The sequence below is a fragment of the Lactuca serriola genome, chromosome 7 (genome assembly GCF_051521515.1).
Source record: "Lactuca serriola cultivar US96UC23 chromosome 7, Lser_US96UC23_V15, whole genome shotgun sequence".
NCBI lineage: Eukaryota > Viridiplantae > Streptophyta > Magnoliopsida > Asterales > Asteraceae > Lactuca > Lactuca serriola.
Genome location: NC_136414.1, coordinates 205,410,451 through 205,423,029, shown reverse-complemented (window position 1 = coordinate 205,423,029; position 12,579 = coordinate 205,410,451). Strand labels below are relative to the sequence as shown.

General features: G+C 40.3%; 1 pseudogene; it reads left to right on the top strand.

Moving 5' to 3' along the window:
* Window positions 1-8,150: 8,150 nt before the first annotated feature.
* On the top strand, window positions 8,151-9,827 carry LOC145064746 (azadirone synthase LFS-like; annotated as a pseudogene).
* The last annotated feature ends 2,752 nt before the right edge of the window (window positions 9,828-12,579 follow it).

Below are 12,579 nucleotides of genomic sequence, written 5' to 3'. Positions count from 1 at the left end.
TTGGGGAACTTGGCGTACAAGCTCTCCTTCCTCAGGGTATCTAATACCTCCCGCAAGTGCTCCTCGTGTTGCTCCTGCATCATGGAGTAAACCATGATGTCATCAATAAAGACTATCACAGACCGATCCAACATCAGTTTGCCTACGCGGTTCATGTGGTCCACGAATATGGCAGGGGCATTGGTGAGCCCAAAGGGCTCACCACGAACTCGTAGTGGCCATAGCGAGTCCGGAAAGTAGTCTTTTGTACATCCTCATCTCTGACTCGCATCTGGTGGTATCCTAAACGCAAATCTATCTTGGAAAACCATGATGCCCCTTGTAGCTAGTTGAAGAGATCATCAATCCTTGGGAGTGGGTAATGGTTCTTCACTGTTACCATGTTCAGCTCTCGATAATTTATACACATCCGATGTGACCCATCCTTCCTCTTCATAAACAGGATCGAGACTCCCCAAGGAAAAATGCTCGGCCTAATGAATCCCTTGTCTAACAGCTCCTACAGCTGTGTAGACAACTCCTGCATCTCGGGAGGAGCCAACCGATATGATGCCTTGGCTATCAGAGCCGCACTAGGGACTAGGTCGATCTTGAACTCCACCTGTCTCTCCGAAGGTATCGCAGACAACTCCTCTGGAAATATTTCTGGGTACTCTCGCACCACTGGCATAACCCGCCTCCCGGGTATCCATAACGTAGGCGACATACCCTGTGCAACCCTACTGGTCCATGCTGCGACCTCTCTCCCTGAATCACCAACTCTCCCCTACTTAGGGTCATGACACGTACCAACTGTTGTGCACAATCGATTACCGCCCCGTTAGGGCTCAACCAATCCATGCTGATGATGACCTACCAAATCCACGAGGTACCGCTCGTCATAAATCCTCAAGACACAATCCCTGTACACCTCCGATGCCCGGATAGATCGGTCGTCAGCAATCTCGACCTCTAAAGGACAATCCAACATGCCTGAAGACTCAGAAAACCTCTTGTTAACTGTACGAGAGACAAACGATCAGGTAGCCCCCGAGTCAAATAACACATGTACTGGGATGCCGTTCACATGGAACAATCCTAAACAAACCCTATAAACATAGAACATAAATATCATAACCGGCATGTAATAAGAGTTTGGAAGAATAAAACATATATGTCACCACATCCGATGCGGCACATGCCTCCTCGGTGGCCAGTTGGAAGGTTCGACTCCTCACCACTGGAGCCTTTGTCTTGCCTTGTTGGCCATCCGTGATCTGCAGAGTCGTTGGAGCTGGCGCCCCCATTGGCACTCCTGATGTCAGTCTAGGGAAGTTGGACTTTTTATGGCCCCTCTGATTGCAATGAAAGCAAATCAGGTCTAATATATGAATAGTGAGGGGTAGGGGTTGTACAATCCTTGCTAAAGTGCCCAGTCTTGCCGCACTTGTAGCAACCCGATCCCCCAGCCCTGCACACTCCCTCATGTGGCCTGCCGTATTTCCCACAACGACTCTGGACCTGTTGGCCCTTCAACCTCGAGTCGAATCCCTTAGGTTTCTTACCAGAAACCCCATTCGTCTACCCCGTCTCCACCTTCATCTTCCTGAGGTGATCTATGTCAATCTCCCTCTCCCTCGCTGTGGCTATCATGTCGTCTAAGGTCGGGTATGCCGAGTAGCCGAAATGTTTTCGGAGGTCAGCTCTTAACATGTCGTGGTACCGGGTCTTCCTCATCTCCTCATCCCCTGCATACCGAGGCATCAATAAGGCCCTCTCCCTAAACTTGGTGGTAATCTTCGTCACTGACTCAGTCGTATGCCTCATATCCAGAAACTCCCTAGCCAGCTGCTGAAGCTCCACAGCCGGCGCAAACTCATCCCTAAGCCTAGTCACAAAGTCTGACCAGGTCATAGCCTTAATGGTTGGGGCTCCTAATGAATCACCGACTGCCTCCCACCCAGTCAGAAGCTCATCAACTGTACAGACTCGATGTATGCAATCCATCTCCTGGCCACAATGGGGTCCTTCACCCTGTGAAAGTCTGGCGCACCACATCCCCTGAAGTCCTTGAAGGAGAGTGTGCGTGTCCCTGACTGGCTAGACTCCATGTAACTCTGTAATCCCCTAAGGTGATCCTCCATCAGCTCAATGTTCCCTTCCTTGATCGACCAAAAAATCATCGTGGTCGCCTCAAGGATGCCTCACGTAATCTCAGATGTGATGAACTCATGTAATCCATCATCAACCGGCTCGGAACCTGCATCCGAGCCTGAACCTGAACCTGAACCTGATCCAGACCTTGAACCTCCTGCTCAGTGATGTGTAACCACCATTTTGAAACAAAACACATAATCGTCAGGGTCATACATAATCTTGAGATGTTACAAACTCTACAGATTCACTGGTTCATCTTAGCCCTCCTTGACTCGAGTACGAATCATCTGCTTTCTGTAGTATGGGCCCATACTACCTTCCACATCTATCCGGACATTCATCAAGGATTGCCTTGACATCACCAAGTCCCTTTCAGTACTACTACTCACTGTACTAATATCATCCTAGGATTACCCTAGGGTAACCTCCAACCCACTCTCTGCTATTAGTTGCATAAGAAGTCCCTACTACCTCTCCCTAACTAGCTCGCGAATACCATTACATATTACTAAGACCAGATAATTCTTCGAATAAGAGGTCCTACCCTACAACGGTTGGACTCAAACAAGAGCTGCGAAATAGGGCTAGACCTAACCTTCTGAAACTATTTAGTCCTTGTAATATGTAACTTAATGTATTCATTTACTAGTTACTTAAAGATAACTAGAACTCCTAAAGCACAAAGCAAGTAGCATTCGGTCATTAAGTAACCCAAACCAAGCATATCCTAATCAGGCTATCATATCACTGGTTATTTAGTACTATCATGCAACTCAATAAGCACATACAACAGGCATATCAGGCATCTTCCTAGATCCTTAGCCCTAATATGCATTCCTTTCTCATATAGTAGGCATACAAGGTATCCTTCCTAGATCCTTAGCCCTAATCTAGAATGCAATTCTCATAATCATATCATATATCATAACAAACATGTATGGGTATCTTGGGGATAACTTCCTTGAGCTCCGCCGATTACACACATCACACACATTGTTCTTTCTCAAAACTCTTAATTTTAATTTTTGAAAATTTATTTTCTTTGCAAAAACTTTGAAACCAACGATTGCAGTCCAGACACCCCCGAAGGTGTGTCCGAATCCCTCAAACCAAGGCTCTGATACCAACTTGTAACATCCCAAAATTCAAGACCAAAAATTTTATTTTTAATTTAATAATTCATAAAATAGATTATTGAAAAAATCATGAAGTTATCTCATATAATAAAAACCCATACGTCATGTGTCTTAAAACATGTCATAATATAATAATGTCAGAGTAAAAAAATCCCAAGAACATCCTAGTGCGGAAAATCATGGTGTGATGTGCTACTATCGTGCCAGCTATAATTGGTATGTACTTGACCCGAGAGTATCATGGTCCATTTCGGGTTGCCTTCATCAAAGCAATTTGACAGGATGGATATTTGAGAAAGAGGTTATTTGTGATTTATTAATATATTATAAGAATAATATATTAATTAAGAAATCATATTATTTAATTAGTATTGGTCAAGAATTAATTTGGAATTAATTTAGTGATCAAAAGAGACTAATTAATGTTGCAGGGGTTGATTTGCTAAATCAGTGATATTTATAGTTTGGGCTAATGATCCATGTTGATTAGGATTGGACTAATTCTTTATGATAGTCCATGAAGAGTTAGTCCTAAAGGCAAATGAGTTATTGGATTAAAAGCCCAAGTGAGTTAGGGTTTACAAGTTGAATCCCTAGGAATTCCAACTATAAATTGAATCCCTAAGCTTGCAAAATCGGAAACTAGTACTCCAAGGTTATTTCCTAGCCAATTTTGAGCTCCACAACTTCTCTCTCATTATCATCCACTTGTTCATGGAGTTTGGGACTTGTTTGAGGCATCACACTTGGGCTGCTAAGCTCTTGAAAGGCCAAGTTCTACAAGCTACAACAAAGAGGTAATCTTCTAACTAGTTATGCTTCATGCTTTGGAAATGAATATTGCATGTATAATTCAAGAAATCTTAGATCCAAAGCTTTAGGGTTGTATGTGCACCATAGGAGTGTTATAGTACATAAAACCCAACACTATGATGCACCCATATCGGGGATGGGTGCCGTGTTGATGCAGAAGGGGCATGTGATAGCATATGCGTCGAGGCAGCTGAAGCCTCACGAGGAGAGGTATCATACCCATGATTTGGAGTTGGGGGCGGTGGTATTCACCCTCAAGATTTGGTGTCACTATCTCTATGGTGTCCGATGTACCATATACATGAACCATAAGAGCCTGAAGTACCTTATGGATCAGCACAACCTGAATATGAGACAGAGGAGGTGGTTGGATGTAGTGAAAAACTATGACTGTGAGATTTTATGTCACCCTGACAAGGCTAATGTGGTAGTCGATGCCCTGAGTCGTAGGGCAATGAGTGCTCCGATCCAAGATGTGTGCATGAGGATTACGGTGATGAGTCCAGTCTTAGATACCATCCAAGAGGCCCAAGCGGTGGCCATAAGACCAGAGAACCGTAAGAGGGAGTGGGTGATTAGGTAGATTTTTGAGTTTGAGACTGATAGTCAGGGGCTTATGACCTTCCGTGGGCAGATGTGGGTGCCATATTCGGGTGGATCTCGACGGATCTTGATGGAGGAGGCCCATAGGTCAAGATTCTCGATCCATCCCGGAGCCACCAAGATGTATTTGGAATTGAAAAAGGAATATTGGTGGCCCTGTATGAAGAGAGATGTGGCATGGGTAGTCGAGAGATGCTTGACCTGACTTCAGGTCCAGGCAGAGCACCAGCGTCCTCATGGCCAGTTGCAGCCTTTGGAGGTTCCACTGTGGAGGTGGGAACAGATCTCCATGGATTTTATTAGCAAGTTACCGAGGATTGCGCGGGGTGTCGATGTGATATGGGTGATTGTAGATCGGTTGACGAAGAGTGCTCACTTCCTGGCAATAAGTGAAAGCTCTTCCATGGAGAAATTAGCCAAGGTCTACGTTTGAGAGGTAGTGGCACGATATGGGGTACCAACATCGATAGTGTTATATCATGATATGCGATTTACTTCCAGGTTCTTGAAGAAATTTCATGAGGAGTTGGGCACCCGGCTGCATTTCAGCACCGCATACCAGCCACAGACAGACGAGAAGAGAGAGCGGACGATTCAGACGTTCAAGGACATGCTACGCACATGTGTTATGGATTTCGGTGGGAGTTAGGACACTTACTTGCCCTTGGCTGAGTTTTCATACAACAACAGCCATCACTCCAGTATCGATATGCCGCCCTTTAAGCTTTTATACGGGAGGAGGAGTCGAACTCCCATCTGTTAGGCGGAGGTCGGGCAGAGAGTGATGGGGAGCACTGAGATAATGCTCAAGATGACAGAGCAAATCTAGTAGGTAAGACAGAGGTTACTGACGGACTAGAGTCATCAGAAGAGTTACGCAGACCGAAGACGTTCCAATCTAGTGTTCCAAGTCGGCGATTTTGTCCTCCTGAAGGTATCCCCGTGGAAAGGGGTGACCTGATTTAGGAAGCAGGGAAAGCTGGGCCCTAGATACATTGGCCCATTTAAAGTGATTGCTCGAGTGGGTAAGGTGGCTTATAGGTTACAACTGCCTGCAGAGTTGAGCCAAATTCATAACACCTTCCATGTATCCCAGCTGAGGAAGTGTGTAGCCGACGAGAAGACAATGGTCCCTTTATAGGACATTCAGGTTGATGATCACCTGAAATACATTGAGAAGCCAGTGGCGATTTTTGATAAGAAGGTGAAGTTCTTGAGGAATAAAGAGGTGCCCTTGGTTCAGGTTCAGTGGCAACATCGGAAGGGATCCGAGTGGACTTGGGAACCGGAGTCTGAGATGTGTGAGCAACACCTAGAGCTGTTTCCGTAGAATGACTTCGAGGGCGAAGTCTGATTCTAGTGGGGGAGAATTGTAACATCCCGACTTCCAGGTATAAATTTGAATTGTTTTATATTCATTTTGATAGGGCAACTCGACGAGTTGGAGGCCCTAACTCGTCGAGTATAGATTGAGATAGCCGCATGGGTTTTAGAGTTAACTCGACGAGTTGGAGGACCCAACTCGACGAGTAGGAGCTGAGCGTGAAAACCCTAATGTTTAGGGTTTGCATCCTATTTAAAGGACCTTAAGTCATTTACCACTACAAGAAAAAGACCCGTTTACGACGCGCAAACCACAACACTCAATGATTTATGTTATGCAAAAGAGAGTCACATTAAAAAAATGTCATTTCTTCAACAAATTTAAGGATTTAGGTCACACATTATTGCGTCCCCTTAAATTAGTGTCTCTCCTAAAAAAAAATAAAAACACGGAGGGCACTTTATCTAAAATGTGCGTCCTCTGTGAATGTCGCTTTAGATTTTTTTCTAAGAAACGCGCGTCTCTCTTCTCAGAGGGAATATGAAATCCCCAAAAATTTTAAACCTCGCTTTCTTCTCCTACATTTTTTTCTATCTGTTCTCTAACATCTCATCTCCTTCGTCTCCGCCCCTCACCCACCTCCACTGCCTCCAACCAACACTGACTCTTTATTCCTGCATCACTCTTCTCATCACCACTCCTTCTATCCCCTCTCTTCTCATCACCACTCCCTTTATCCCCACTCCGATCCTATGCACCGCTGCCCCTAACCTTCTCCTTCAAAACAAAAGCAACGCTCGATGATTCTTCCTTTACCGGTGGTCCCACCTCCGAATTACTCGAGACTGAAATTTTCAAGGACCAACTCTCACAGGTACGTCTGCGTAATCGGAGTGACAAAGGGGAGAAATTCGACGCATGGAAGAGCAAGAAGGCCGGGAAGAAATCCGGTAGGTGTTCAAGATCTAGGGCAAACATGTACCTCACACTGGTGCCTTCGAAGGAGTCGATTTCAGGTTGATTTTGGAGTGCGTCTAATGAAATCTGATCATCGGCGATGCAATAACGGTTCTCTCTCACACTCGAACCATAGATCTTTCTTGCTACCCTCCTTCATATTTATTCTCTCCGTCCGATCACCAGACCATGCATGAGCACCGCCAATCGACGACGTCACGATGCCTGCAATTCTGACTCCTATCAAATTGACAGTGACATGACTTCATTTGACATAGCAGTGGGGAATCAAGGTCAAGTAGGGAATGAGGGCATCATTAGTATGTGGACTTATTATATGCAACGACTGTAGATCCTCACTGTATCACTGGTGTATCATTTGATTGAATCTGGAGTCCCACCCTCCTCCTCAGAAGGTATTAATGGTTTAGTCATGGTTTAGTATGTTTTTACTTCTGATTTGTGTGTTTATTTTGGCTAGTTTTTGTCTTTGCTTCGGTTTCAGAGAACCCTTTATCAATTTCATCTTTATAGTTAACCATAATAATCTTGATACTTGATTTTGGCATTTTTCTGCAGTTTTATTTATCGATTAGGGCTTGCAAATATTGGAAATCTTGTTGTGTAAACTTTCTTATACATGTATCTGTTATGTATCTGTCTCTACTTGCAATGACTATGATTTCTCATGGATGTCATATGGATGTCATTTTTTCTACTGTAGGTAATTAAAAAGATCATGAAGTTGGATGTAGCTGATCAGTTTAACAGACCTGCAGATCCTTTCAAACTTGGAATTCCTATAAGAATTTCTTTTTATTTCTTTCTACAAATATTTACTTCTGTTGTGCATTATTGAAACTTGTATTCTTATAGAAACACCAGTGCCCATGTATTTGAAAGGGTTGTTGCTCATCCTTGTCCTAATCTCCATAACTTCACCCCCCTGTACAAACACACCAAAGAAAATTAGATCTAACATGCTTATATTTGAATAAATTTAAAGTAAAACATTACAGAAACCTGAGTCTCACAGTCTTTATGTTTTAGTAGCATTTCATTTTTCGTTCAAGACGGTATAGATACAACATATCTGAGGTTTCTTGCATCAAAAGCTAAAGCTGGTTAAATTATCGGAAAGGGTGGAATCATAGGAAAGGGTGGATTGTACCCAATAGCTCATGTGGTGGAATCATAGGAAAGGGTGGATCCATGATCAGGTAAGAATGCTGCTAACACCAAATTTGATATATTACTTTGTAATTTTAAATTCGTGACAACTTCCATTTTTGATATGTTATTACATTTATAGGTCCTTCATTGAAGACTCTGGACTCATCACAGGTTTCTCTCTGTGGGGAGTGAAAGGATTTGTGTATGGTTTTGTGTGTATGTGTAAGTGTACTCAGAAGTAGGTATTGTTTGATTTTGGATGTTTAATTGTCTACAATTTGTTATCGATTATGGAAATACTTACTTGTTAGTTCTATTTAATTGTTCTGCAATTAGATTTGAAAATTGGGGATATAACAGAAGAACTCCGTGGAAAGGATTGTATAGTTAATTAGTTATAGTGTCCCATGTATGCGGATTTCTTGTATGCATATATATCATCTAAACAAACCCGATTTAAGTTTTCTTAAAGATTACTAGTCGTTAATTTGATCTGTTTTATATTTCATAGGCCTGCATAGATTCCGGTTTCTTCTACGTAACAAATCATGGAATCAGTGAGGAATTTATGGATGAAGTTTTTGGTGAAACCAATAAGCTCTTCGATCTTCCATTAGAGTAGAAAATCTTCTTAGAAATGAGAAACACAGAGGCTACACTCTTGTTCTTGGTGAACTCCTTGATCCCGCGAATCAACTCCATGGTTTGTTCAAACTCAAGTAAAGTTTTTAACAATCCACCTGTTCTTTCTAAATTCCATCATAAAACTTTTCACAACTCGTTTGCACAATAATCAAAATATCATAAGTGATGACAAGGAAGGATTTTATATTTGTATCGAGCTTCCTGAAGATGATCCTGAAGCTCAACGAACATTTTATGGGCCAAATTTATGGCCTGATTCAGGTAATTCTAATTTAAAAATTCAACTACTTGTTGTTGGAAAATAACCCTTTTTGCATAAATATTCTAATTTGTGTGATTATTTTATGTTGTTTGAATGTTTTTGACAGATATCTTGCCTGGATGGAGGCAGACTATGGAAAAATATCATCAACAAGCTCTGTAAGCTTTCTTGAGCTTATATTCTACCAAATTTTATGACCATTTATTGGCATAACAAAACATATAACTACCATTTTTTTGTACTTCATGTTTATATGAGTTTTTTCTTTTAGGGAAGTAGTTAAAAACATAGCAAGGTTCATTTCCCTTTCTCTTGATCTTGATTCCAACTTTTTTGAAAGACCAGAAATGCTTGGAAATCCGATTGCAATCTTACGTTTACTGCATTATGAAGGTGAGAATTTAAACTCAAGAATGATAATATAATTTTTAATTTTTTCAACATTATTTTTAATAAAAGATGATAAAAAATGGTTTATGTTGTAGGTCAAATATCAGACCCTTTGAAGGGAATTTATGGAGCTGGTGCACACTCTGATCATGGTTTTATAACTCTCTTGGCAACAGATAATGTTTCTGGACTCCAAGTATGCAAATATTAGCAACAAATACATGTTTTTCTTTTGAAAGTTTTAATTTTTATTTATTTTTTATTTATAAAGATATGCAAGGACAAAGATGCTAAGCCTCAGGTGTGGGAATCTGTTGAACCCTTAAAGGGTAAGACCATTATGTCAAAAAGAAAACAACATTTGACACTTTACACCATTAGAGAATAAGAAGAGATTGCTACACTAAGATGATAAATTATGTGTCTTTTTGCATTTACAAATCAGTTAATGGCTTTATAATAATCTTTTCAGAGCCTTTGTTTTTTATTTTTTATATATATTAACTTTTTATGTATTTATTTTTTCTATTATCATATCTTGTCACCTCTCAATGACATTATGTGTTTCTTATAGGATCAAGTTCCAGAGAATGATGTCAAAGGAATTTCTAAGGATAAACCACTGTATGATTTATCTGTTTCTTTACTTTAATGAGGAAAATTAAAGTTCTAAGGATATTCATATTCCCCTTCATTCTTGATTTATATATCTACATGGTATAATTATTTTTAATTCTTCCTTTTGCAAAAAGGTATGCTTTTGATCAAAAGGAGGCTTTGCTTTCCTTGAAGAAGAGTGGCAAAATTGATGAATTATTATTACAGGTAAAGCCCGTTGACCATTTTTTTATTTTTTATATTAACTTTTTAAATTTATAAGACTTAACAAGATTACCTCAATCATGCTTTTCAGGGTAAAGAGTACATCTTGTTGCTAAACTCAGATAATTTGGCTGAAGTTGTGGACCCAAGTATCCATTTTAAGTTTTTATGTTAGTTTCTTTTTTACTTAATGAACTTAATATATATATATATATATATATATATATATATATATATATATATATATATATGAGTATGGCTTCTCAAATATTTTTATAAACATCATTATCCTGGGAAAAATGTTATAAATTAAACAATTAAACAATAACCAACTACATGATTTTGGGATCCTTATGATATGTACCAGAGATTCTAAATCATCTTATCCAGAAGAACATTGAGTATTGCATGGAGGTAATTACTATAATGCCCTTTTCTTATATTTACTTTGAAAATGTTAATTCTTACCTTTTGTCCATGTAGGATCCACCAGGAACAGGAAAAACACAAACAATTCTTGGGCTTCTTAGTGCAATATTACATACCAATTGAGTATCTAAGTCTCTTAGTAACTTTGTAAGACATTTGTTGGGTAGCGTAGCGGTTTATTATGTATTGCGTCTATTGGGATCGTTTATTAGTCCAAGTTTTGTAGCTCCGGTTTGGGCCTGTCCAACCGAGAGCTTGATAGGGTTTAGTATAAATTGATATGCTTGCATGCATATTAGAAAAAACGATAGAAAAGATTATTACGATAGATCAGTGCATTATTTCTTCATCGTTCTTGTAAACCCTAAATCCTCTACAACGGAAGTTCTTTATCGAGCTTTGCTGAGGATTGTTGAATCAATCATTCGACACACTTTGATCCATTCTTGTGTTCTTATAGTTTTCTTGTTTATTATTTTACCTGTTATAAATATCTAATCGATCTTCAAGTTAGTTATTAACTTATCAATTGGTATCAGAGCAGGAGGCTGTGTAATTCATACACTTCTTTTCTGTGAAAAAGGTTGCGATTAGGGTTATTCCGCATTTACTGATATTTATTGAGCCGTTATCCCATAATTGACGTAACTCGGTGTTTATTTGTTTTTCCCTAATATAATTCATTACAAGTCTGATCTTTTAAACAGGTTATTCGATCAAGCATGGACGAGTCACAATCAAATCCAATTAATATCTCGAACATCATCGGATCAACGACGAAGATTCCCATCCTTTACACCCAGGATTATGAAGTCTGGGCACATCACTTTGAAGACTATGTTATAGGATCTGAGGACAATGGATACCTCATCTGGGAAGCAATAGTTTCAGGACCATTCGCTCATTCAGCAACTTCAAGGATTATCAAAACTCAGAAGGAGTATAATGATCTTTTGAAAGACGTTAAAGATATTGCTCAAGACGAAAAAGATAAATTTCAGTGCAATATCAAAGCATTGAGATTAATCAGATTCGCTCTCCAATCTGATACTTTCAGGCTGGTGAGTTCATGCACAACTGCAAAAGAAATATGGGACAGGCTACGAGAATTGTATTCTACGGACGAAGATCTTGAACACTCCATTCAAACCTTACTCTTGTCAGAGTTTGGTGAATTCAAGCAGGGAGCCAAAGAAACCGTGACTCAAACGTTCGATCGCTTCAATCATCTTCTTAGAAAGATGATTAAACATGACATTGAAAGGAAGCTTATTGAGAAGAAGGTTACGTTTTTTAACGGCCTCAGATCTGAGTGGAGAGCTATAGTGTCCACAGTTAAAGCACATGAGCAATTCAAATCCTACTCTTTGGAGAAACTGGTCGGCATCCTGAAATCTCAAGAAAAGATCGTGATACAGGAGAAAAATGTGGTCTCAAGCTTGGGTTTGTTGGCCCTTCTGTCCAAAAGCAAAGAGGTGATGGAAGAAGAAGACCTCAACTTGGAGGACTATGACCTCACTTCTGAAGACTATGCTATGATGGTGTCAAACCCCAAGAGGTTCATCAAGAAAAGATTTCCCACCAATAAGAACCAAAATTGGCAGGGAAGTTATAGTTCTGAAAAGGTCAAAGATGAACCGAAGGCAGAAGAATCAAAGAAGGAACCGAAAGCTGAAGGAGATTCAGGAGTGAGCTGCTATTACTGTGGAGGAAAGAACCACTATGCAAAAGATTGTGTCCTCAAGAAAATGGTAGAAAAGGATGATGATAAAGATGAAGAAGCTTTGTTGCTGAAAAAGCTAGATGAGACCAGGAAGAAGAAATCTACTGCTAACCCTTCTATGAATGCTTTAATTGTGCAGGGTTCGGTAGCGGATGATGAGTTCGGT